The sequence below is a fragment of the Alligator mississippiensis genome, chromosome 7 (genome assembly GCF_030867095.1).
Source record: "Alligator mississippiensis isolate rAllMis1 chromosome 7, rAllMis1, whole genome shotgun sequence".
Lineage (NCBI taxonomy): Eukaryota > Metazoa > Chordata > Crocodylia > Alligatoridae > Alligator > Alligator mississippiensis.
The window spans coordinates 6,592,217-6,619,491 of record NC_081830.1 but is presented as its reverse complement, the minus strand read 5'-3'; the positions used below and the strand labels follow the sequence as shown (position 1 = coordinate 6,619,491).

Sequence of the window (27,275 nt, the reverse complement as noted above, 5' to 3'; positions counted from 1 at the left end):
CTCCAGCCCTCCAGCACCATCTCTGGGAAAGGGAGGGTCCATTCAATGGAGGGTTGGGCCACGGCGGCAAAATGCGAGTCCTGTATGTGGGGTCCTGGCTGTGTGGTCACCATGTAGATATGCACTGCTTGTTAGATGAATCCTCCCTGCTCCCTCCCCTTTCTCTCGGTCCACTCTGTGTCTCTGTCCTACACGTGTGAGATCTTTGGGGATAAGCGTTGTCCTTCACTACGTTGTCTGCACAATCACTGAATTAACCCAGGGTTTGCGTTGCTGCTCCAGTGGTGCGGGTGTAGGCACTGGGAACCCTGTTCCCAAGCGCCCTGAAGCTCCTGCCCTGCACTGATACCCCCTGCAGTGTGAGTGCAGTGCAGGGGCTTGGGGTCAGGGAAGCTGGGGTTAGACCAGGGGGTCATCTAACACAGGCTCTGCCTCTGACCTTGGCCTGTCCCAGAGGCTTCCACCAGTGTTGTGGGAAATCCTCTCCATTCCTCACAGGTGTGGGAGGGGGATGTCTCTACTTCCCTGGAGTTTCCAGCCATCTCCTGCCTCAACATGTGCCCGCAAGCCCTGTGCAGAGTTGCTGTGAGGGTCAGTCTGGTGGGGAAGGGACTGGACAGGCCCCCAGAGCGCACCCATTCAATTTTTTGCTTTTCCCATTTTAGGGTGCCGTGGTGCTGGAGCCCAGCCTGTGCCTCTTGGCATTTCCCCATCACTCCCCCAGGAACCATTTTTCTTTTCTCCCACCTGACAGTTTTCTCCCTGGCCTCCCCCAGGCTTGTGACATGCTCAGATTCTGCCGTGATAGGGCTCAGGTGTGATCCTAGATGACCCTCTCCCAGTCTATGGACATATACTGCAGCCCTGGGCATTCACCTTAATAGGATAGTCCATTGCTGGTCAGTAGAGGAGCTGGTCCTGGCTCCTAATGAGCCAATTAAAAGGGCCAGGATGGGTCCCAGACTTCCCTTGAGGGTACTGAGCACATAAAGGCCTGGTGCTAATGCCCAGCAGCTTGCTGTGGAGCAGTTCAGGCAGAGGATGTCCAGCCCAAGAAAGGACAGGCAAGTGTTGGCTAACAAGGACCCTGTGCAATGTATAGTATGCCTGCATTGCCAGCTTGCACAGTAATACGTGGCGGGGTCTTTCAGCTTCAGGCTGCTCACATGCAAATAGAAATGGTGCTGTTTTTGGATTTCCAGCAGTAACTTAAATAACTGGTGTTAAACAAGCCAGCTGCTCCAGCCCCTTGCTTGCAGACTTTTGGACCCACTGAAGACCATCAAAACCTCTCACCAGGTGCTTCAGCCTAGTGGATTCCCTGGGCTGCTTTATTTCTACTCCAGACTGGGCCAAAATGACCTGAGAATGGGGCCATGGAGACACAAGCATATGGTGAAAGGACTGGAGAACTTGAAGTCCATGGCTATTGGATATGGACTGCTCTGTTATTTCAGTGACTGCTGCTCTTTGCTGTCACTGGGAAGGAGGGAGCATTTGGAGAGGTTTTCGTAGTGACTCTAATGTCTCTGATTGTTGTGTGTCTGGTACAGTAATACAGGGCTGTGTCTTCTGCTTTCAGGTCATTCATCTGCAGATACAGCAGGTCACTGGAGTCATCCCTGGAGATGGTGAACCACCCTTTCACTGTGTTGCTGTAGTAGTCTGTGTGGTTGTTGGCAGCACTGCGTATCTCTGATGCCCACTGCAGCCCCATGTCTGGGGTGAGCTGGAACCACTCCACCCAGTAGCTGATTAATTTGAACCCAGAGGTTTGGCAGGTGAGGCGGAGAGATCCCCCGGGCACCTGAACTCCCCCTCCAGACTCTGCCAGCCAGACCTGCGACTGGGTACCTGGAGGGAAAGGAAATGTGAAGGATCTCATGCCCTCAGGACCTGCTCCAGAGCTGATTTAACCACTGGAAACCCCTCTTGGGCTTCCCTGGGTACCAACTCTCTCAGGTACCTTCCAACTCTGCCTGGCTATGGGGAGGGGGAAGTTACCTTGGAGGGAAGTAGGGAGGCACAGGAGGCTCCCCCAGGGTACCATGGTGTTGAGGGCCTGCTGATGGTGATGGCACAGACCCCTTCTCACCACCACTCTGGGGTCAGGGCACTCGCAGGGTTTATGTGGGGTCTGGGGGTACTGCATTTGCATGTCTTCTCTGAAGGGAACATCTATAATGCCAGTCTCTCATGTGAGCTCAGCCCCTGGGCAAGGGTCCAGTGTGATGCACTGTATGTAGCTAGAGACATAGAGAGAAGAACCCCCCGCACTTTCACATGAACTCGTCTCAGCAAGGATGCTCATGGAGCTACAGAGTGGGGGAACAAGGTCCTGGGTGAGAGTACCCTTCACTAACATTTAAATGATAAATGGAAGCCATAGCCTAGCAAGCCCCAAGCCTTCATGATTTCTTTTAAAAAAAAATCCTTTATTTCTCGCACTGCATTTCTGGAAAGCTAATCTTTCAGCCTCTCCTTATTTGCAGAGCCCGGTTGGCTCACTGACTGAGTTGGCCCTTGAGATTTTCAGTAGGTCCAACCAGCACCTACTAATTAAGTAGCAACTTAGGAAAAGAACAGATCATTCTGTCTTCAGATGTTTCATAGTTGGTAGAGTCAGAAGGGACCTGTGCAGATCATCAAGTCCGACCCCCTGCCCCGGGCAGGAAAGAGTACTGGGGTCAAACAACCCTGGTGAGGTGTTCATCCAGCCTCCTCTTAAAGACCCCCAGGGTAGGAGCCAGCACCACTTCTCTTGGAAGTTGGTTCCAGATCCTAGCTGCCCTGACTGTGAAGTCTGACAGGACCTGCCTCTAATGAACCCATGTTGGTTGCCCCTAAGCATAATCTCCCCTGCCAGCCCCTCACGGACATGCGCCAGGATAATTCTCTCAAAAAGCTTACCCAGGACTGAGGTAAGACTGCCGGGCCTATAGTTTCCTGGGTCCTCCTTCCTCCCTTTTTTGAGAATGGGAACCACATTGGCCCTTTTCCAGTCCTCTGGCACCACACCAGAGCACCACGAGTGCTCGTAAAGCCATGCCAGGGGTCTCGCTATGACCTCTGCTAATTCCCTCAGCGCTCTGTGGTGGAGATCATCAGGACCAGCTGTTTTAAATACGTCCAGTCCCTCCAGAAGTTCCCTGACTAGATCCTCACTGACCCTAGGCCTGGGTGCGTCTCCCCTGGGCCTACTGGGGTCCCGGTGTGGGGGGTGACCCGGTCCCTGCTCAGAAAAATGGAGGCAAAGAAATTGTTAAATAGGTTAGTTTTGATCCAGGTCGCTAGTCCTAGTTCTTTCTCCACCTCGGCCTTCCTAACAGCCCCCTTACAGTCTTGAGCAGTAGAGGTATAATCCTCCTTGGTGATGGCCCCTCCCTTCCATCGGGGCTACGCCTCCTTTTTACCTTTCAGACATTCCTGAATGCCTTTGGTGAGCCATGGGGGCTTTTGAGCACTCTTGACCTTTTTGATTCGTGTTGGGACTGTCACCCTTTGGGCTCGGAGAATCGTCTCCTTAAGGAACGACCACTCTTCTTGGACTCACAACTCCCCTCCCCTCTGGGACCTTAGTGCCTCCCCGACTAGTGACTCCCTCATCTGGAGTATCTGCAGAGATGCTGGTTCAGCTCTGGAGACTGGGAAGGAACCACGGTCGCCTTGCATAAAGATATAGGTGCACTACCCACTCCAGCCCCTTCCCGGGAGGCTGCCAGATCCTGTCCCAGGCGTAAGACTGAGTGGTGATGAAAAAGCTAGACACAGTACAGTTCAGGCTGAAGTTCTCTCCAAGCTGCATCACCCTTGCATCTCAGCCAAGACACCTAGGAAAAGGGAGGCAGAGCAAGATGAGAATTAGCCACTGAGATCCCACTCCTTTCTATTTCAATGAAGCACTCACAGGTGGGAGCTGATAACAGGGAGAGGAGGAGCTATAGGGATTTTGCCCTTGCTTCCAGAGAAAGGAAGGATCCCAGCAGGCAGAGACAGGTAGGTTGGTTTCTGGGCAGGGACTGAGCCCCTACACTCAGGGGTTTGCATTTAACTCAGAATACAAGGGAGTTGGGGGGGAAAGGGACCTAACGGTGGGGGTCTACTACAGGCCACCCAACCAGGGAGAAGAGCTGGACTGGAAATTCCCAGGTCAGCTCGCAGAGGCAGTTAAGCCAAGGGACGTGGTCATCATGGGTGACCTAAACTATCCGGACATCTGCCAGGAAAAGCAGTCAGTCAGATCTGACCACTCATGTAGGTTCCTTGCTGAGATACAAGACCTCCACCTAACCCAGGAGGTGCACAGCCCCACCAGGGGAAATGCATTGTTGGACCTGGTCCTGGCCACAGGCGATGACCTGGTGCAGTCCCAGTCATGCTGAGAGCCTGCAGGGAGACCATGCACTCTTGGTGGGGCTTGGCGAGAGGTGTGGGCAGTGCCAGCTGCACCTGACACCTCCCAGCACCACCACTGAAGCCATATATGCTCTGGTTCGTTGTCACTAAGGTCTGGCGCTCAAGAGATGCTGGGGGCCTGTTTCTGACTGTACACTAACCAATAGATTCATACTCCAGAGAGGCCTACACAGGGGCTGGGGATATTTCTCTCCAGTCCAGATGTTTTGCATGCACAGGCTGTGTGCATTGCTGACCCATGTTCTTTGGCCTATGGGGCAGGGGTGTTTCTTGTTGTGCCTCAGTCAGTCACACTCTGAGGCTAGGGTTGTTTCCCATCTGGGGCATCAGTGCTGGGCACAAGGAGGTGTTAGGGGTACAGTAATTTTTGTATGATCTTTTCAGAGCAGGTGTGGTGGATGGGGTGGCCAGGAGTGGGGTAGGGAGGGGGAAGGCCTGGGTGGTGCTGGCAACTACCTTGGTCTGTTGAGCTCTTTAGGACCAATGTTGTCTGCGCAGGCTCTGCCCATGTTGCTATCTGAGCCCATTAGTGTTATTAGGGGTTCATGTGTTACTGTTCATATTGGCCTCCCTCTGTGCTGATGTTCTGTGCACATGCTGCCTGGATCCTGTCTGTGATGCTGTGCCCGTGACTACCCCACTGTTACCAGAAGGAGCCAGAGGAAAGTACTAAATTGTCTTCAGGTGACATCCTCCACATCCTGAATCTCATTAATGGGTGCACCTTCCCGAAAAGAGAGGGACTTCTGTTTTGAGGTCATTCTGGTCTGTGCCTTGGTGCCCTGTTCTTGTCTAATTAAGTTTCTCATTATCTGTTGGTTTTGTGAAGGGCCTATCAGGAAAAAATGGGTGGTGTTCTTGCAAGTTGCAAATGACAGGCCTAGTCCCAGTCCTGTGAGGCTGTTTTGGTTTGTGCCCTGAGGTGGGCCTTTGTGTCAGTTGTACAGGCACTGATCAATGGTTGTGCTAATGCATACTGCAGCAAGGGCTGCAGCGTTCATCTTGTCATGGCTGATCAGTGCAGGAGGAGTTGATCCCAAGAGTAGAGGCTTCCTCTTGGCTTCCAGTAGTGTGAAGCTCCTGGATGTCTGCAGGGGTGGAGAGAGCGATTTCAGCCCTGCAGAGGCTGCCTACCCTGTTCAATCCCTGCTCTGCTCTGTGTCACTGTGTCACCCATGACACAGTAATATCTGGTGGTATTTGTGACTGTCAGGCAGCGCAGCTGTACAGGGAACTGGTTCCCAGAGTCATTGTTGGAGAATATGGTGTAGCCTTGGAGAGATGGTGTACCTATATACACTACAAGTTTTAATCCTCATTAAATTAAATAAATAGGTTTATAAAATTTAAAACGTGTTTATTTTGCAGCATTACATCAGGTTTTGCATGCACTAGGTTTTCAAATGAATTAAGGTTTGGAGCATTGTATCTGTGTTTGCGCGCGCTAGATTTTCAAGCAAATTAAGCTCGGTCCTGAGTTGGCACCACAGGAGAGCTGGACAGTCCAGCAGGATGGTCCAGCACTACACTCCAGGCTGAGGCCTCCCGTCCCATGCCTGGTGCCCAGCCCGCAAACCACACAATAAAAAAAAAAGCAGAATTTGAAAGCAATTCAGAGGAGTGACCTACAAAAAAAAGTTGTATCACCATCTGGCGGACAAATCAGCTCATTACATGTCTTTATATTTGCACACAACAAATCCATGGACACAATGCCTTAATTCCTAGTCAGCCGAACTAAACTTTGAAAGCATCCGGAAAACCCACGTGTGCAAACAGTGATGCAAGGCAAGAAAGGGCAAAAAAATGGCATATATAAAGGCTCAGAGGGCATATACTGTGCTCTCAGTCAGGCCGTGTACTTATCAGATCCGCACCAGACATTTCAGGGGAGGTTGCAGGATCCAGAACCATTAAAAAACCACTGCTGCCAGAATAACTAGAAACAGTGGAAATATGGGTGAGGGTCTCTCTAGGCTCCTCTACCCCCGACCAGCTGCATCTGAATGAAGGCACCTGGGAACAAAAATGAAGTCAAGATGGAGTCAGACATGTAGGATCAGAGCAAGGGATTCCTGGTCTTTTTCAAGGCACTTATAGGTGAGGACAGACAGGAGAGAAAGAGAAAAAGCAAAGAACACTTCATTGCTGTTCTCATGGGCTGGCAGGAATGGGTTTGGAAGGGAATAAGGTGTCAGGAACCAGAGGCTACATTTAACCAGGAGTCCCTGGGAAGGGATTTGCATGTGGGATCCTGGGTCTGTACAAGCAGTAATAGACAGGGAGCTGCCTGGAAAGGTGACAGCCCTTGGGGACAGTGCCTCTTCCATCCCCCAGAGGGTCATGGGGTGGGCTCTGTCTGACTGTAAGAAGCAGGTCCAGGGATTCAGCCCTACACTGGGACACTGGCTGACGTGTGATTTTCAGCAGGTGGGTGTAGTCTGGCTTGGCTCTGTTTCTGGCAGTGGGGCCTGTGGTGGGGCATTCATGCATCCTGTCCCTGTCCAAGCACAGTCCCATCATGCTGGAGTAAATGGGCTTCTTCACTGATGCAACATCTCCCACATGCCTGCATGTGCCTCTGGCTCTGCCTGCTGCTGCAGGAGTGAGATGGGTCCAGGTGCCAGTGCCCAAGGCACAGGGAGGGCATAGAAATCATGGCACATCCCTTCCTGTCAATGCCCCTCCTGGGCTGCTGTGGGAAAAAGCTCTTTCCCACCATCCCATGGATCTCCACAGAACCAGCTTCCCCTCCCTGGTGCCATTCCCTCCCTGATCCTGGGACACCAACCTGGCCTGTCCCCTGGACAAGGACAAGCTGTGATTGGGCTCTGACCACTGCTGTGCTGAGCTTTTCCTGTCCAGCCTTGCCCCAGGGCACACTAGATGCTGAGGGTTAGTCAGGGGCCCTGAATCTGTGGGTTGGAGACTGCTTCTCCAGTCTGTGGAGCAAGCCCTCCTCTCTCCTCCATCTCATTCAGGCCTTTCCTGGGTCCCTGACAGATCCATACCCAAGTGTATCTGTGGTCAGTAATGGACATGCCAGAGAGAGCACACTACAGTGTGAAGGTGTTTCCAGGCCTTGCTGCACTTGAGCAGCGCTGGAGCAGCCTCTCCTCCACAATGGCTCCTGGGAATGAAGAGACAAGACCAGGGCAGAATGAACCACCTGCCCAGCCTGGGGCCTGGCCTTGTATGACTCCCTCTCTGCTCCAGGGACTTATCCATGGGGACAGGGAGCAGTGTGAAGAAAAGCAGGAGCAAATCCACCCTACTGTGAGGTGAGGCAGCTCCCAGAAGGTAGGAGGAGGCAGGATGAGCGCTAAGTAGGGTCTAAGGCTCTGGGGCCAAGGGTCTGTATGTATCCAGGAGCCACTGGGTAGGGATTTGTATGTGGGTTCCCATGGGGAGAGGATGGATAAGAGCTGAGACAGCCCCTACCCACCCCTGCACACACACCCCATGGGCACTGCACTGATGGCCACAGACCCCGTCAGCAGCCCAGACACATCAAGCCTGAACTACTGCCTGAACTAGTAGGTGTGTGTGAAGGAGATATGTCCCCCTGAGGCAGGACAGGGATTTCATCAATGGCTATGGACTGCTGAGGTTGCTGTGCCAATTGAGACCCCATAAATAAATCAGGAACTCTGTTTTGTGCCCCTAGTCTTCTAATCAGCCCTTGAAATTCTCCAACAAAGGTAACATTTGGAAAGGGATTCTTTGTGATTATAACATATTTGGAGAAACCTAAGGGAGGTAGGTTCCCCATGTAGCTCAGGTGCATCATGTCAAAGATGTCAAAAGGTGAATGACCCAGAACAAGCCTGTGCAGAAGGAGCCAGGGTCTTGTGTCTCCACAAAGCCCTAGAAGGTGAGAAGAGACCCCAGATAGGTCTGACTGAGCCTGGGGGTCTCCTACATTTTGCATCTGTGGGGTCTGGTCCTCAGCAAGGTGATGGGGTTCCCATCTGCTGAAAGGTTTGTGCATCTCCTTAGAGAGCAGAGCTGGGAGCTCAGCAGTGCACTGATGGTCTGTGACCAGCATTCTGCTCTGAGCACTCGGGGGGCTTTGCTCTTCATCTCTGTCTCTGGGAGGTTATTTTGAGTGAGTGACCAGGCCTGGCTCCATGCTGTGGGCCACAGGTGTCCTAGGGAATGGGGCAGTGGGTGTTTAGGGGATGGAAACACACTGTGGAGAGTGTGGTGCTGCTCCTCCAGCAGGAAGGAGACGTGGTCTGTGTATGCTGGTGCAGGGAGGTTGGGAGAGGCTGGCAGGGGTTTCACTCCTCTCCCCTCCACTTGCTGGAAGAATGTGCCTGGATCACCCTGAGCATTTCCAGGGCTGGACCAAGGGCTCAGAAACCTCCCTGGTTCTGTTTGTTGCTGCCCCCAGGAAGTCCTTGTCCCAAGCACAGCAGGGAGCTGGCAGGGCGCTGAGTATTTCTGGACATCCCTGCTTCTGCACAGGCCCTGCTGAGCTGGGGAGGGCTGTCTCCCTGCTCAGCTCTATGGGGATGGGGGTGTCTCCACCTGTGTGGGAACTCAGCAGCATGGACTTGGCCCCTGGGAGTTTCTTCAGGGGGAGGGGAAGGCAGCATGGCCCTGCAGAGACCTAGAGGGAGAACTTCCATCCTCCTTATGGATAAGTTGATGCATCTCTTTCATGCTCTGATGGTAACTAGATACCTTGAGGACAGCAGGCTAAAAAAGGGTTAATAAGGAGACTAATTAACTCCCAGAGCCACAGTAACCTGCCCATTAGCCTCAGCTGCTCTAGTGCACTGGGCCTGGGACTTCAAGAGGAGGCTGTTTGCTCTGGACAGGCTCCTGCCTGCAGCTAAAAGAAGTGGTGGGAGAAGCAGTCTGGAGAGGACAGTGTTCAGTTGGGCACTACCCCCAGGTCAGGCTGCACAGCTGAAACCTTGGAGTGAAAACTCCCCAAGAAACCAGACAGCCCCAGGCCTGAGGCTTGGGATTTGCTCTGAAAGTCCCTGTCTGGGCTTCCTGGGGTTTGTTCTCCTGACTGCGCTTGGAGGATGCCTTGATGTGTCTGGGCTGCTGACGGGGTCTGTGGCCATCAGTGCAGTGCCCATGGGGTGTGTGTGCAGAGGTGGGTAGGGGCTGTCCCAGGTGGGTTTTCTGGTGTCTGGGAGTGGATGTGACTATAGGAGTGCTGTAGAGAAGCTGTGCTAGAAAGCAGTGGCTGTCAAACCTGTGCTGGAAATCAGCAGTCAAGTTCAGGGGTTCAGTCCAGAAGCTGCTGGTGCCCTCCCCTTGATGTAGGTGCCATGCAGGGCTGAGGGTGAAGTTTTTTTCCCAGTCCCTCTCTCGGGTGTCTGATGCAGAGGGCAGCACCTTTGGGGCACCTGAGTGCCCAGAGCTGTGCCCAAAGTTTGGAGGCCCAAGGTTTGGAGGCAGTTGTTGTGGAAAGCAAAGTTGTTGTGGATGAGGAGGTTGTGCTATGCCCTGTGATGACTTGGGAAGGCTGGGGTGATCTTTCTGCCCAGGTGGAGCTTAAAGGGCAAGAGCTGGTGTGTTGGGATGAAGCTGTTAGAGGGTAGGAGCTCTAAGATCTTCCTGACCCCAGGCTGGAGGTGAGAGTACCGTCTCCAGGACACAGACATCCAGTATGCTGGAAACATGATTGAATAGTTATTCTTTCCCCTTTAATATTAACTTCCCTGACCTGATGTGGGAGGTTGATGGCAGAAGAGAGCCCAGGTGTCCTGATCTCCTATGACAGCCTAGCTTGTTTGCTTTTTTGGTGCTCACTCGCTGATTCAGCCTAGATTTCATGCCTATGTATTTGTTCAGGGGCTGGTGGTGAATGTGCTCTCTGAGCTGTTCAGCCTCTGCTTCTCCTTTCTGTGCAGCCCTTTCCCTGCTCTGTGTCACTGTGTCTCTGGCACAGTAATACATGGCAGTGTCTGTGGCTGTCAGGGAGCGCAGCTGCAGGGAGAACTGGTTCCGGGACTTGTCTGCAAAGAGGGTTGTTCGGCTCTGGAAAGATGGGTTGTAGTTCTTTCTCCAGTTGGCGCTGTACTGATCAATCTCCCCAATCCACTCGAGCTCTTTCCCTGGAGCCTGCCGGAACCAATCCCAATAGTTGTTAGTGACAGTATCTACAGAGATGGTGCAGGTCAGGGTAAGGGTCTCTCCAGGTTTCACCACCCCAGGGCCAGACTCCTTCAGTGTGACATGGGATAGGATACCTAAGCAGAAATAAAAGTGGCATTAGTTAATGGACTCCCCCTGCCTCTGCCCCCACCCATACCAGAGACTCTCACCCAGGGGGGCTGCCAGCAGGGACAGCAAAGTCAGCACTGGTGTCATGGTCATTCTGGCTGATGCCCAGCCAGTAGGCAGGAGAGGACAGGTCCCTGTCTGGACAGACGCTGGGGTGCCCAGAGCCAGGGCTGGCATTTAAACAGGGCCCCTGGGGCTGGGATTTGCATGTGGTTTGGCCTGGGGAGAATAAGAGGAGGTGCTGCCTGGAGGGGAACCATCCTTCTCTGCTTTCTAATCAAACAATTCAGCTGCCTGCCAGTATTGTTCCTTCACTGTGTCCCCACCTATGGAGCACAGTGATGGCCAGAGTGGGTCCTAACACAGGGCCCTGGCTTGGAGTAGGGCTGACACTAGATGATTGATCAAAAGGTGCTAGAGCCCATGCAACACTGGAGGCAACTGTGGGGAGTGGGAATGGACCCCTGGCTCTGAGACCCTTTGACCTCTGCCCACCTACATGAGCTGCTGAAGCCCAGTGGTGTCTGCTTTGGAAATCTCCTTACTCCTCTGCTGCCTTGGACCAGATCTGCTCTGAACCCTGGGTTGGGCCCTGTGAGACACTCGCTACAGCTGGGGCATCTGCCTGTTGGTCACACCCTGGGCAAGTCTCTCAGGTGATGTAACTGGTGTGAGCTGTCACAGCCCTTGTCTCCCTGCCTGCATCCTCAGAGTGGATCTCAGCTTCCATCATGCATTAGAGTCATCATGTTGTAGTGCTTGTATTGGTATATGCCAGAAATATATAATATATTGATCTCTTATGTCAGCCCAGCCATGCAGTTGGGAGAGGTGGTATGCAGCTTTTGGCACAAAGTGCTCTACAGATGCATGGATGGAGACTGTAAGGCCGGGCTAAACACTAGGGAAAACCAGGGCTTATGTTTAAATTCATATGTAAAATAACAGGCCCTATTTCCACATGGGTTTCCAGGGTGTGCAGGAGAGGGATGGTATTTATAGTGTCTCCAGAAGGGAATGGTCCCTACAGAGGTTTACACCTGAGAGACTAAGTTCAGTTCAGCAAAAAGGATGAGCTTCCAAGATGCTAAGGGATTTGGACAGCCTGATTCCATAATAACCTTTAGGATTGAGGTGCCAAGCTTTCCTGAAGGCTGGTTCCAATGCCAAGTGGCATACAGAAGCAGAAAGGGAGATCCTGAGTGATTGCTGAGGATGTGAGGGCCTAGGGCTTTATGGGGGAAGCAGGATATGTGTTTGTCAGGGGTGGGGGGTGGAGGCAGCTGGAACAAGGGGGATCCAGAGCCTGACAGTGTATGGGAGCAGTCTGGAAATCACAGCCCTGCTGGTAGCTGGGAGTCGATATGAAGGGGTTCCTGTGGCAGGCAGAGAGTGTGGAGCTGTGTGGAGGGGAGCCCTGGGCAGTAATGGGTGATGTGGCCTGGGTTTGTCCAGCTCAGACCTCCTCCGCACCCCTGTTTTGAGTCTGACACCCTTCCCACTACCCAGGCTGGTGCTGCCTGTGGAGATGCTGCCCTCATGTGGCACAGGGTGCTCCACAGCTGGGTTTTTGAATGGTCACTAATAGGCTGTGGCTCCCTGTGCCTCTCGCACAGTAAAACCGTACCTTTCCTTGGGCTTCAGGCTGCTCATTTTCAAATTGTTGGAATTGTTGTTGGAATTGTCCCTGGAGATGGTGCATTGCCTTTGCATTTAATCAGTGCAATGCATTCAGGTAACTTGGATTTCAGCCACCCATTCCAATCCCTTCCTAGGAATTGGACCCATTCCAGAGTACCCCTAAAGGTGAATCCAGAAGAGGTGCAGGGAGTATCCAGGCTTTCTCACATTCACTCCAGACTTCACCAGCTGCACCTGGGACCAAACACCTGAAAACCAAGGTAGGATCCAAGAGTAATTAGTATCAGGATAGTATCAGTGCAGTGCTCCCCTCCCTCTCCCTGTCCTGTGGGAGGACAAAATACCTTGCAGAGCTCTTGCCAGGACAAAGAGGTGGAGCCCAAGCCCTATATTCCTGGTACTGGGGAAAAGGTTTTCAGTGTTACACAGCCAGGGAGAGTGATTCCAGCACGGCAGGGTAATGGATGCCTGGAGGTGTGAAAGGGTCAGTCAAGTTCCCCCTGAGCAGTCCTGTGGCCAGGAAGGGGGGGAAAGGGCAGGCTGAGGAGCTGGGTGCAGCCACAGGGGGTATACGGACGTGGCCCATGTGGTGTTGGAGCTGTTGTGACCTCCTGGCCTCATGGGCAGAGCATGGAGCTGTGGATCAACAGACATTTCCTTGGCTGTCTCCAGTTCTCTGCATCTTCTGTGGGTGATGCTTTCCCTTGGGGAGGAAAACTGGGTTGCCTTTGATCTACAGTGTTCAGCACCAGGGTGCAGGGAGCTGCTGTCTAGTTTGCATCTGCAGAACTGGAGTGGGCACAGGAAAGGCTCCATTGTTTGCCCTCTCCCATCACTTCCTATGTCCCTGCCCATGTGCTTGAAATGCCTCCAAGACTCGAGATGTCTCTCTATCTGTCTGTCTTTCTGCAAGGCCCCAGGCAGGTATCGGGTGATGTCTAAGCTCTCACAGCACTTGTCTCCCTGCCTGTGTCCAAAGGGCTTGTAGCTACTTCTATCAGATGTGGCTAAAAAGGGTGCTGGGGAATCAGGGAGAATGAGTGTCACAAAGCACTGAGGTGCCCGGCTCCCAAAGAGGGGGAAACTGCTAGGGCTTCCTCCCTAGCAGGGAATAAGGAGCCCAGCTGTGGGTTGCTGGGGCAACCAGGGAAGGTCAGCTGACCAGAAGGGGCGGGGCCTGGCTCCCTTATAAACCCTGGGCGCTGGGACCAGAGTCAGTTCACTGCTAGCAGCCAAGGGGGAAGGAGCTATCTGCTATGGAAGAGAAGGAAAGCCTGACTGAAGGGGCAGCATCTGACTCGGCTGAGGGATGGAGGATTCCCTGGTAGGCTGGACTGTTGTTATGGCCGGGTGGCTTCCATTTATGTTATAGCCAAGTGGCTTACGTTTGTGTTGTTGTTTGTGACCGGTGGTTTGGGTGAGGCTACTAGGGGTTGGAGGAGGCCTCATAGGGGACCCACAGCAGAGTGGGGACCCCAGCGCCAGTGAGGGTGCAGCATTTAGGGTGCACAGACCCCAGCCCCAGAGAGGGGCAGCTGAGGAGCCCCGGAGAGGGGGCAGCATTACTGAGAAGCCCCAGTGTGGGCACGGTGAGCCCTGGAGAGGGAGCAGTGTTACTGAGGAGTCCCCAGAGAGGGGGCAGCATTACTGAGTCCCCGGGAAAAGCCCTAGTGCTGGAGAGGGCACATATCAAAGAAAGGAAGGCCCAGAGAGGACAAAAAAGGGCCAGATTGTAATAAGGCTGGGACACAACGTCCATTCCATTGGTAAGGTGTGGACTGCGGTGTAGGGGAAGAAACAGAGCTGTAGATAGCACCCCCTGGCAGCGGGGCAGTACAAGAGCAGTCTCCCGCTAATCAAGGTCAATTAACAGCAAGGTATGGCAGGTGAGAAGGCGGGCAGTTGCCCTAGGAACAAGTGCGTGGGCCACGTTTGGATTGGCCTAGTGCGAATACTTGTTACAATGAGGCATGTTCTCTTGAGCAGGGCATGAAACTCAGCAGCAGGAGGGGATTGCTGGGGAAGAATCCCAACCCCTTCCTCCCCCCCTCCAAGTCTAAATCTTTCTGGCTCCTGTAGAAAACCCCAGTGGCCTGGGGTGGTTAAACTTTTGGAGCTTGGTCCTGCACAGCTGCATAAAGCCTTAGCCCCTGGGTGTCTGGAAGCCTCCTTGAATAGCTCAGGCTTCCTCAGTGCCTTTCCCCTCTACCTGCAGTGTATGGGCAGTGACAAAGGTGCCCTTGAGTGCTGCATGATGGGGCATCTCCTAGAGTGGAGCCCAGGGCTGGGGAGCCCCATCCTGCCCTGTGTGTGTATGCAGGCAGCAGGAAGTTGAGGCTGGGTCTGGTCTTAGCAGGGTTCTCTTATTCTGCTGTGGTCTCCTTCAACTACTCCCAGCAGTCCCTGGGCTGGTCCCTGCAGGTGTGCCTAGGACTGGCCCTGTTGCTTCCTGCCATGGAGATAGGGCCCATGGACTTGGCCATGTCAGAGCAAGGGGCAGTGAGTTATCAGAGAGGTGGTCAGGGACTGGGAGGGGGCAGTACTAAGTAGCCATGTCCCTCCCTGGTTCCAGGGCATGGCTCTGACCATGCTAAAGGCAGACTGGACATGACCCCTGAGGAGAGGCAGCTGTCCCATAAACACTTTGTGCCAGGGCTGCACAAGCATACCTCCTCTCCCCCCACTATGGGCCCTAAGGGCCTGGGAAGGCCTGGCTATGGTTGCCTCAGTGTCCCCAGGTGGCCCTTGTTTCTTGCATGAGTGAGCATGGGCTGCCTAGCAGGACAGATTCCTCTGTCTGGTTCCAGGTAGAGACTGAAACTTTACCAAATGCTCCATACCCCCTTGCTTCCTGCCCTGGCCTGCTCCTGACTCCTTGGTCCATCACCCTATAGTGCCAAGCCCTGGCTGCCCAGAGCCTGGCCAGGCCCCTGATGCTTTGGGCAGGGCAGGGCTGTTCTCTGCCCTGCTCCCCATGAAGGGAGGTGCCATGCAGCTGAGGTACAAGGCTCTGCCAGAGGCAGGGTGTGTATCTCTGCCTAGGATGTGTGCTCCAGTGTTGGTCAAGCTGCTCAGGCTAAGGTGGCTGCAGGAGGCCAAGGGAGATGGGTGTCTGGTGCCCAGCCCAGTGGGGTGAGATCTGCAGGTAGGGTGGCCACATTTTAAATGGAAAAGGAGGGACACATGCTGCCCCTCCTCCCTGCCAGGGGCACAACTCCATGCTACCTCCACCCCTTTGCTATAGGCCAGCAGAGGGCACATTGCCATGGTGGCGCAGGGCTCTGGGGCAAAGGTAGCAAGGCTAGGAGCCCTGAGCCAGCAATGGGTAGCCCACAACTGTCCCTGGCCCACCCACAAATCCTGTGGGCAAGTGCCCCCCAGTGCCCTCCTCCCTGGGGGTGTGTGTAGTAAATGACAAGGAGCCGCCCTTCCCCATGCCCCCTGAGTGAGCTTTCCATGACTGCGTCTTGCTCCTCACCTCATGCGCTGCCCTGGTTGGGCAGCACCACCAGCCGCAGTTCTGCCCCGCTCTTCCTCACCACGGAGGCCGTGGTCTGCTCCCCACCTCCCACAGACCCTCCACCTCCTATAAACTTACCTGCACAGAGCTGCTTTCCAGGCTGCATGTGGTGCCCTTGTGTCCTGCTTCTGGCAGCCCAAAGCAGCCCCTAATCCCCTCCCCAAGCTACACTCAGTCCCATTAGCCCCAGCTACTCCAGCAGGCTGCAGAGAGTCTGTGGGCTGCTCCTGGCAAGCATCTGCTCTGGAGCTGGGAGGGGAAGCTGAGGGGAGAGGTGTCTCTGCTCCCTGCTGGTGTCTGAAATGAAAAAGGTTTGAGTGTTGCTGTAGCCCTCCCTCTTGGTCCAGGAAGTGTTTGAGTGGCAAGTATTTGGTGAGATGCAAGAAAGAGTGCGGTTGGCCTGAGCTGATGCAATACTCTCTCAGTCTTTGTCATGTTGCCATCATACCCTGGAGCTGTAAGCAGGGACTGAAAATCATGTTGGGGTGGGTTGTGAGCAGCAAGCCCAGCTGGAGAAGCACTGGGGTCAGGGATTTAGGAGCATTGACCCTGGGGCTCCATCCCTGACAGCTAAAAGGATCCAGGCTTTGGAGTCAGTGCCATGTGGAGCATACAAGGAGGCTCTGGCATGGTTTAGGGTGGGAGGCATTGGGTGCTGCCTGCTCATGCCTCTTATCTTTGAGGCTCTTGGCATCTCTATTCTTACTCTGGGGAGCAGCGATAGAACTACCTGAGGGCATCGGAGAAGCTGAGACCCGTGGGGATAAGGAGGAGTATACTGCAGAGAGGGTGGCAATTCCAGCCTTCCCCTAGAACTAGCCAGGGAATGAGAAGAAAGTACTGGCCAGGGGTGAGACTGAAGTGTTAGGAGTTAGTAAATAAAAGTTAAAAACAGACTATTTTCTCTTCCTAGTCACATGGCAGTGTTATTTCCCTCATTATTAATGCTTTTCTTCTAGTCCCTAAATTTAGCTGGCCTGTAATTGAGTATGTTGCCTCATGGGGAGTTTGTACCCTTATGGCCTTGGCTGACTTGGGGTCCTGTCACAGGGGGGCAGGGCCTGGGGAAAGCAGGGTAGGGGGAGGCCTGGGGCATGGATGAACTGTGCTCTGTTTTGTGCAAGGTGGTGACAGGCCTTAGGCCTGAGTCCTGGCTGCCTCACTCTGAAGACTGAGGGGGTTATTAAAGGTCTGCTCCCCTGTGACCTGCTTGGTGATTCCCAACCTCAGCATGTGGCCCAGCAGGGCCAGCTGGTTCCTGGGTACAGGCAGCACCCAGCCCTGCTCTGGGTAACAGGAACATATTCTCCTACAGGGCAGGGCTTGGGTTTCCCCATGCTTTGGCTGTCTGGCTCTTGTTCTTGTTTGTAAAAAGTTATTCTCTCTCTCCTCGGAGGAACAATCATTGCTGCTCGCTGGTCAGAACCAGCTTCCCCTTTTTTGTGCAGCCCTAGCCCTGCTCTGTGTCACTGTGTCTCTGGCACAGTAATATGTGGCCGTGTCTGCCGCTGTCAGGGAGCGCAGCTGCAGGGAGAACTGCTTCTTGGAGGTGTCTCTGGAGATGGCAATTAGGCTCTGCAGGGCCGAGTTGTAGCTTGTTCCCCCTTGATAGTTAATAACTCCCATCCACTCCAGGCCTGTGCTAGGAGCCTGCCGGATCCAGTTCCAGTATGTGCTGCTGGCAGTGATGGACTGCTCAGAGACAGTGCAGGTCAGGGTGAGGGTCTCGCCAGGCTTCGCCACCCCTGGGCCAGTCTCAACCAGCATCACTGCAAAGGCAGCACCTGGGAAAAAATTAATTGGCAAGAATCAAGTTAGCTACTGAATACTTCCATTTATCTATCACTATTGCCCACTGCTGCAGGGACACTCACAGGTGAGAGAGGAAAACAAAGCAAGGAACATCAGGGGAGTCATCATCTTGGTTTTCATAAGAAATGAAGCTCCCAGCAGAATGCAGGGTCTGAGGCTCCTGGACCCAGAGGCCATATTTAAGCAGGCACCCTGGGAGGAGAAATTTTGCATACCGGTTCCCGAGAGAGTACAAGAGGTGTCAGGCCAGGAGTACGGTATCCTCTGGGGTCTTCTTCATGTGATAGGTAGGCAGGCACTTGCTTGCTCAGCAACACCAGGATCACAGCACTTCTCTTTGCTGAGAGAACAAGGAGTGTTGTGGGGTAGGAGGGAGGCTGGGCACATTAGAGGTTCCCCCCTCTCCATAGATGATCTGCCAGAAAAACATGTCTCAAGGCTGGGGTCTACTGTAACCTGGGACCCATGGCTGACTGTGCCCCAGGGCTTGCTGAAGTCATCAACTTTGCCTCCCCTGGATATATAGCACCTGGGGAAATGCTGAGCAGTGGCACTCCTCAGTCCTGCCCAGACCCCTTTGAGCAGATCTGAGAGGGCCGGAGATGCAAGTTTGGGGTCTGGTCTTGGACAGAGTCTTCAGGGCCCAGAAGAAGCCAAAGAGCCTCAGCAGAGGGGCAGAGACCTGAGTGTGTGGAGAGGAGGATTTTTGGCCTTGGCTTCATTAAGGGCTGTCTGGATAAAAAGGGTGTTGGAGCACATCTCACTGGGCTCCTCTTTGAACCTCTTGCATTTTCCTGAGGTTGATGAGAATCTGTCTGCGTCTGTCTCTAAGCCCCATGGGGGTTTGCTAAGAGTATTTAATGTGTGCAGAATCTCCTGATCCTTGTCTCCAGCCCTGTGTCCTCAGTGCTTGTATCTGCTTTTACCACATAAGGCCAAAAGGTTCCCAGACATAGATTGATTCTGGCCCAAGACAGGTGAACTGTGCCTTGGTTTCTTCTTCTTCCTCCCCTGGGACCTTGTCCTCACCCTGAGGTTGGATTTTCCCCGGGGAGGGTTTGAAAGGGTGGCAGCTGATGAACTGAGCCCCAAGTGCTGCAGGCCTTGCACTGCTGCAGACACAGCCATGGAGATGGTGGAGTAGAGCATGCCTGAGGCCTGGAGGAGCTGGGATCAGAGAGCTCTATACAGAAGAACCTTCAGAAGATGGGTGCCTAAATCTTATTAAATGTGATTCAGGCTGTCACATGCCCGAAACACTTTCAGAAATGAGATTTCAGGCTCCTCACTCCCTTGGCAGTATTTCCCAAACTCCCTGTTGCTGCATCTGTCAGTGCCATAGGGTCATAGGGTGTTCTGTCTCTGTGACCAAGGCGTCACGTGTGGCCAGGACCAGGTCCAACAAGGCATTTCCCTGGTGGGACCATGCACCTCCTGGGTTAGGTGGAGGTCCTGTATCTCGGCTAGGAACCTATGTCAGTGGTCAGACCTGGCTGACTGCTCCTCCCAGGAGATGTTTGGATAGTGTAGGTTACCCATGATAACCACGTCTCTTGACTTGCCTGAGAATTCCCAGTCCAGCTCTTCCCCCTGGTTTGGTGGTCTGTAGTAGACCCCCACCATTAAGTCCCTTTCCCCCTGACACGCTTGTATATTCTGACCCAGAGCACTTCAGTCTGCCCCTCTTCTGACCCTGTGCTGTTTGTTATGATGTTGCCGTAGGCTGTGAGGGCATGGGACAGCAGTTGTTCAGCACCTGGCACATCAAGCCCCCGTGGTTTCCTCTTTAGGATCCTGGCCCAGATTGAGGTGATGGAGTGCTCTAATGGGCTACATTCTACTCAAAGTCCTTCTCATGGGTCCTGTCTTTGAGTCTTACTGGGTGCATTAGAAGTTACCCATGCCTCTGTCTGTCCATCACCCCCTATAGTATCTGGTAATAACCATACTTGGTGTTGTGCTTAGGGATACTGGCTTGGGTTTGTAGAGGTGGAGAGTAGGCAGTGCCCCTGGAGAAGTGTATGTGGTTGAACCACTGGATTTCCTTGCAAGGGGCTGGTAAGGCTTATTGCTAAGGCCGCACAAAGGAAGTCTGTTCAGCTTAGGAAGATGCAAGCAAACCATTGTGGTTTTGACTCCCATATTCAAGTTTTCTTTGGGTTTTGGGTGCCAAAGGTTCTTTAGGGCCTTGTGCAATCTTCAAGGGCATATAGCATGTGGGAAGGACTTACTAAGTGATTTCTGAGGGAGGTAGTGCTTAGGAGTGTTTCAGGAACTGGAACAACTTCTCCTCTGTGTTGGCCACTAATGGGTATAGCAGGGCACTAAAATGTGCCCACTCCTTTAAGGGCAGAAGCAGCCTAGCCTGGGGAGCCCTGACGACTAGACAGAGCTCCACAGCTGCAGCTTACCTAAATGATAGCCTAATGGGATAATTAGCCAGCACCTGCAGGCAGTCAAATGCCCAGAAGGAGGTAGGGCCAGGGAATATATAACCACAGGGCTGGGGCTACCAAGTCTCTCTGTCTCTGGAGGTGATCAAGCGAAGGAACCCTGCCTTAGAGAGAGCAATCGAGCTTGTTAGTTAGTTCCAACAAAGGCTTGGTGGGTAAGTCAGGTGAGTGGACTGCCCTAGACAGGTGAGCTGACCAATGTTGAGACAGGTCTTGACATGGCTTTGTCACAATAGGATTACAAAGAGCCAAGGAGAATTAGGAACACCTGCTTTTTTTTTGCCTGAGCAACTGAATTGGAAGAGGGAAACGTGAGTCCAAATGGCCTTAGCATATGAAAATACTGATCTAAATGCAATTTCAGGAAATACTACTTTTGTGAATCCAGAAGTCTTTGGAGTATAAAGTATGTACCACCTTTAGGGCAGACCTAGCTGGGCATTCTTAAAGTACCCAAGGGAGTTGGGAACAGCACTGCTATGAGCATTTAGGTGGATATGGACCCCCAGGTCTCTCTGCTATCTAAAACGGTGCTTCTTTTGTAATGTCTGCCAGGCTATCTTGCAATGCAATGCCTACAGTGTTCACAGTGCTCTCCATAATAGCCTATTAGCTAATTTTATGAAAACTCTAAGATGTTCAAAGTTTATCTTGACTGGGAGCTTCTTCCCTGGGTTTTTGTGGGTTTCCCATATGGAAATTGCAGTGTTCTGACTTAGTCTAGTTCTTCTATATAGACTACAGTCTGCTTCCCCTTTCTGTGCAGCCCCTGCCCTGCTCTGTGTCACTGTGTCCTGCACAGTAATACATGGCTGTGTCTGCAGCTGTCAGGGAGTGCAACTGCAGGAAGAACTGGTTCTTGGAGGTAGCTGCAGAAATCATGATTCGGCTCTGCAGAGATGAGGCATAATTAGTATTGCCGTTATTTGGGTAAATCCGTCCCATCCACTCCAACACGTTTCCAGGAGGGTGCCGGATCCAGTGCCAGTCATAGCTGCTGTCAGTAATAGAGACACCAGAGACAGAGCAGGTCAGGGTGAGGATGTCTCCAGGTTTTACCAACCCTGGGCCAGATGCCACCACCTGCACCTCAGTGAGGACAGCTGGAAAAAAGGAAAAGTGGAGAAAGGGGAGAATTGGTCACTGCAGGGATTCTTGCCTCTGTCCCTTCTTTCTTTCTCTTCTGTCAGAGGCACTCACATGTGGGTGCTGATAACAGAGAGAAGAAAAGGAGTAACAGTTTCATCCTTGGTTCCATGGGGGTTGGCTCCCAGGAGGTAGGGGCAAGCACTTCAGTCTCTGGGGAGGGGCTGAAGCCTCTAGAATAAGACAGCAGTACTTATCCAGGAGTCCTGAAGTCTAGATTTGCATGTACGTTCCCATTGTGATGAAAAGAGGTGGCAGGTTTGCAACTCAATCATTCAAGCATCACTGGGGTCTCTAAGCTCGTTTCCATCGGACAGAAGCAACGAGTACAACTCGGCCAAAGGGCTCAAGCTTCCCCAGGCAACTACCCTCAATGACAACACTCAGATTCACTCCCATTCATTCAAGAAACCAGCCCCAATACAGCCATGCAATTCTAGTGATTTGCAATTCCAATGAAGGGGGAATCCAGATCCCCAGGTGCCTGGAAATATCATGGCCCACTGTAGCTGTAGTGCTGCACTTGCTTTCCAAGACCAGGCAAGTGAGTGTTCAGGGCAGACTGCTTTGGATGGGACATGTCCTGAATGGAGCTTGGCGAGGTTCTGGTGCTCAGCTGCCACAAGCACAGAATGACCCTTCAGTCTCTCTGCCCCTTTCAACTGTTCTGGGAAAGCCAAACCACTCTGTAGGTGCACAACTTGTGTTGAGAGCTGCAGCCTGTGCTCTTACCTTCTTACAGCTGACCTGATGCTCCCTCAGTGTCGATCGTTTGTGCACATGGTTCCTGGATCCTGCCCACGATACTGTGCCCCTGACAACATCATTGTTTCCAAAAAGAGCTGCAGGCAAGTACCAACACATCTTCAGGTGCCATCCTCTTCATCTTGAATCTCTCCCATGGGTGCAAACCTCCTAGCAGAGAGGGACTCCTGTTTCCCAAGTGACTCTGATCTGTGCCTTGCTGTTTGGTGCTGGTCCTATTAATTTGCTCTTTAACTGTTGGCCTTGTGAAACACCTATAAGAACTAATTAGCTACTTCAGTGCAGGCTGTATATATTAGACCAAGTTTGGTTCCAGTGAGACCTACTGTGGTCCATGCTGTTCACTGGGTCCCTGTGTCAGGTGTTTATGGATTGATCAGTGGTTGCATGGATACATACTTTAGTGAGAGCTGCAGTGTGAGCCTTGCCATGGCTGCTCAGGGCAGGAAAGGGAGTAATGCAAAGAGCATAGGCTTCTCCCTTTGCTCTTCCTCTTGGGAAGCTCCTTTGTGTCTACATGGCTGAAGAGAGTGATTCTAGGCCAGCAGTGGCCTGACTGCCTGGGGAGAGCTTGCTTCCCCTTTCCGTGCAGCCCCTTCCCTTCCCTGTGTTGTCCATGACGCAATAATATGTGGTGGTGTCTGTGGCTATCCGGGAACGCAGCTGCAGGGAGACAGAGCAGGAATAGAGTGACTGCTCGATGAAATACCTTCTCTTGTGGTCTGTTTCCCCTCAAATTTCCCTCTGTTGGTGTGGGAAGGTCTCTCACAAGGCAGCCACTCCATTTTGGGGTGACAGCAGCTGAACTGGCTGCTGAATGCAGAGCAGTCAGGACCTTTTGTAGGGAAGAGAGAAGCAGCCGTAGCAATGCCATTGTGTGCTGAGATGGGCAGTATTTCCCCAGAGCTGCCACACGAGTCATGTGCTCCTGCCCCGTAATCTTTTTTTCCCCTCCACTGGACTGTCTCCAACTTGTCCACATCCTTGCTGTAGTGGGGAGCTTGAAACTGGGCACAATACTCCAGATGTGGCCTCACCGGTACAGAATAGAGGGGAATAATTACTTCCCTTGGTCTACTGGCAGCACTTCTCTTAATGCTGCCCAGCACCTCTTAATGCTGCTAAAGTAGACAACAGGCCTCTGCAGTTTGCTTCCCCTCCCCTGCTGCCATTAGCTTTTCTTGTCAATAAGGGCATGCTTCTGACTCATTAAGTGTATTGGCCAATGTAATTCTGGGTCCTTTTTTGCAGAGCTGCTGCTTAGCCATATGGTCCAAAGCCGGTAGTAGTCTCCCTGGGCTGATGCCAGTCGTACAGGAGCCAGGATTTAACCAGGAAGCTGGAGGCTGGGATTTGCATCGGTGCTGCCCCTCATGAACACAGTCATGCCCAGGGCTGCCAAGGAGACTTGTTCTACACACCGTGGCTGCACCCTATTGCCTCCCTACTTCCTCTCAGTTTTCCCACTCTGTTTTGTAACAAGCCCTTTCTCTCTTTCTGGCCTTCTCGTTCTCTTCTGTATGTCTGCTTCCCCCAGTCCCTGGGAATCTTGTTTCCTCCAGACCCTACAACTGGCCTCTGGCCTACCCCTGTCCAGGCTGTGGGGGTCAGGGAGCTTTCCCAGATTGTGGGCTGGATGCCGTCTTGCTGCCAGGCAGATGATGCCCTATGTCTAACTGCACGACACAAAGCTAAAGTTGCCATCCCCTGGCCCTCCCTAAATTACAGGTTCTTGGGAAGCTGATGTGGACACTACCATAGATCCTCTCCCCATCCTGGGTTGGGAATGCTTCCTGCATGGAGCCCTGTGTTCTGGAAATCTTTGGGAGGGGCCTCTTGAAGCAGTAAGGGGAGTTTTGGGACTGGAAGGGCCTGGCCTGGGGATGTAGGAGACTCCAGACAGCCCAGCCCAGGCTGCACTGTCAGGTCTTTTAAGGCATAGCCTGGTTCTGGCTAAGACACCAGGGTAAGCTCATGGTAAAACCCTGAGTGCAGGACACTGGGGCAAGAGGAGAGATGAGGTGGGACTGACATTGTAAGCACGTGTTTGTCTGTAAAGAGAAATAGCTTGTGTTTAACTCCATGCGTATGGAAAGGCATTTTAAAATGGAAGATGGATTTGAAGTAGGAGCAGCGAGAGGTGATAAAGAGCAGCTTTAAGACAAGAATGGAAGTCTGTGGAAGAGTGAGGCCATTTGCAGGGGAACAGGGGCCCTGATTGCCTGTGCAGTGCAGAGAGGTAGGTACAGGGAGCAGGTGGATGTAATGAGCCCTAAAACCAGTGTCTGTGTTCTGTGCCCAGCAAAGTGATGGATTTCTGTCCCCAGTCCGGTTTGCTGCAGGCTCTATAGATTTGCCCTGCATCCTGGGCGGTGAGGTCAGGAAGTCGCGGCTGCTCTGTGCTAAGTGTTCTCTTGCCTGGGTTTGGGGGTCTCTGACCTTTAACTCATCCCTGTGCTGGTTCATTCTGGTGCTGACTGGTCTCAGTGATCTGGACTGCTCCCGGCTGCATCATTAGTTCCTACATGGACTAGGACCGTGGGGTAGTAATCAGTGGGCCGGATGAGTGCCGGGATCATCTCTGTCACGTTCTGAATTCACGCTCCAGGCAGACAGTAGACCTTGCGTGTCATGGGATCCTGGTGACGGATGGGACCCTCTGTTTCTCTCAGGATGGAGTCGCCTATGGCGAGTACCCGGCGTCTCTTCTTCCGGGTCAACTTGCCTCCCTCAGCCCATTCTGTGCCTGGAGTGACCTCCTCACCAGAGGTTTCCTCCTCAGCTGACCTGCCATTGTTGCCCTGAGGAGTCAGGCCAACTCTCAAGATCTCAATATTGTGCTGGTAGACGGGAGGGTGTGACACAATTGCACATATACAAACAAACACACAAATCAATTAGGTACACCCACACACACAACTCTCAACTCGGGTACATACATATCCAAAGTAGCCTAGGCACATGCATACCTATCGCCAATTCAAGCACATACACAATACACCCCAAAAGTTAGACAAAAATCAATTGTTCATATCTGCACACTCAGTAGACATACACAGATCACTAATTCATATATTATGCACAGAATGACATGTATACACACATGCTCACCAGTTCAAACATGTACAACCCACCTACACATACACACAAGTAAGCTCCTAACTTGGATGGTACGGTATGTATGTGTGTGCTTGGGGTACCTGGGATACTTGGGGGAAGGTTAAGGTGAGAGAGAGAGTTAAAGTGTAGGAAGTAAAAGTTGCCAGAACCAGGATTAGAACCAGTGAACTAGAGAGAAGCTGGCTGAGGAACAGAGGCTTGGGTTTACTTAAGATCAAGTGGCCGTGGGGTTACTCAGAGTCACCTGGGGTCAGGGTAGAAGCAAGGTGGGGGAGGGTAGAAGCAAGGGGGGGGGGGGGGAAGAAGCCTGGTGGCAAGGAGGAAACAGCCAGGAAACAGAGGCAAAAGGCAGTGGGGATGAGGTGAAAATGGTGGCAGAGATCAGGGGAAAAGGCAGTGGGGATGAGCCAGAAGTTAGAGGAGCAGAGATTGAAGCAGGGCCAGAATTGTAGTAAAGCAAACCCAACGCAGGGGTCCAAATAACAGTTTTATTAAGCAGACAACACACTACACAGCCCCATGAAGTTATTGGTTCACACACACACACACACAAGCACTCACAATGGCAGCAGGAGAAAGAGACTCAGTGGAAGGGCTGGAGTCCAGGTAGGGAAGAGAAGAAGAGTCCAAGTCCTTGGTTGAAGGGGGGGGGGGGGTGATAGCTACCTATCCAGGCTGGAAAGGGGTCCTTGTCCAGTAGGTGTTGTACAGAGTGGGATCACCAGCAGGGCCTCTGGGTGAATAGGTGGTGTGGCATGGTGCTGGTCCAGATGGAGAGGGCATCCCAAGAAGTCAGTCTTCACTACCCCTTTTATGGGGCAGACTACCTCTGATCTCCTATGGGGAGGGCCTGTCCAGGCCCAGAGGATTCCAGGTGTTCTTACTGAGCATGTGCAGCTTGGCACAATGGTGAGTTGCCTCATCTCTTGTTTCTTGAATGCTGAGGCTGGGTCCTTGGTCCAGGTATTTGTGTTGATGGTTCCGTCATTGAGGGAGCTATTTTTAGACCTACTGCCACTGTCTCTCAAGCACCCACATTCATCCCCATTCATTCAGGAACCAAGTTACATAGGAGAGGTAGGTATGAGTCATGGGTTACACAACCGGGCCTGGGGCCAGGATGGAGACTTGTCAAGTTTCCATTTTGTTTGTCATGACTTATGCTAACTTACCTATGTAGGCCTAAATCTTATAGTCCCAGTAAAACAGTAATATAGAACAGTACACATCAATATAAACATCATTCTACAATATAAAGAAGGAGAAAAAACAAATACAACTTGCTACCAAAATAAAATGCTGAAGCGTATCCTATGTCTTAGCTCCCTTATACTTATCCATAGGGAATAGAGAGGGAGAGAAAAAGTCAGAAATGGTTGGGGAAGGGGGAGGGAATGCATTTAAAAAAAGAAAAGAAAAACTGGGGATTCTGCTGCTGTGAGAGAGCTGATGTTCCCTCTCCAGGCTGCAGGTAGGTAAAGGGTGGGATTTCTTTTCTGGTGGTTTTGAGGAAATAAACAGTCTATGGCCAGGGACACCTTTAGGAAGTGGCTTGGGGCTTGCTGGACCTGTACATAGACTTTTCCCCAATTAATTTCCAGGGGAGGGAAACAGCATTTGCAGTTGTCTCTTCAGCACTTATCCCCTGGGGCTTGGGGGTGTGATGTGACATGTACAGAGTCATTGGAGCCCAAATCCCGGACACAGTCAGCATCTTCTCTGCATGAGAGAACTAGTTCCCAATCCTGATTGCTATCTATGCCCTGGCTTCCAGTCCTGGTTAGTGTTGGCTGGGGATCTTTCTCTGAACTTGGACCCTTTCCCAGCACAGACTTTGAGTGCTCCTGCCTCTTGTTCCTGGTGCCTGTGTCTGAGACTGGCTGATGGGCACTCCACCTCCCTGTCCCCTTACCCTCTGGCTTTGCCAACAGTGGCTTCCATTCTTTCCCTCCCTCCAACCCAGTCTTGCCTTCTCCCTGCAGTCATCCCAGTCAGGAGCTTGGGGGATCCTGTGGGGGAGGCTTGTGCAGGAGATCCCCCAAGGGAGGGAACTGGGAGAGCAGCTCTGCCTGGGAATAGTGGCTAGTATGGGAGAGCCCCACCTGCTCTCTGAGGTGCTGGGGTGTGTGTGTGTAATAATGTCCAGTGCTGCT

At 52.6% G+C, this 27,275-nt stretch overlaps 1 long non-coding RNA gene across 3 annotated transcripts in view; it reads left to right on the top strand.

Moving 5' to 3' along the window:
- The first annotated feature begins 9,186 nt into the window (after positions 1 to 9,186).
- The window catches only part of LOC132251345 (uncharacterized), an 85,316-nt gene continuing 67,227 nt past the window's right edge, over positions 9,187 to 27,275 (top strand). For 2 of the 3 annotated variants that reach the window (XR_009463318.1, XR_009463319.1), the window contains exon 1: positions 13,538 to 13,630. This is a non-coding gene — a long non-coding RNA (uncharacterized LOC132251345). Of the gene's footprint in view, positions 9,530 to 12,440; positions 12,567 to 13,537; positions 13,631 to 27,275 lie in introns of those variants that run through there. The other variant, XR_009463320.1, reaches the window with a different exon arrangement.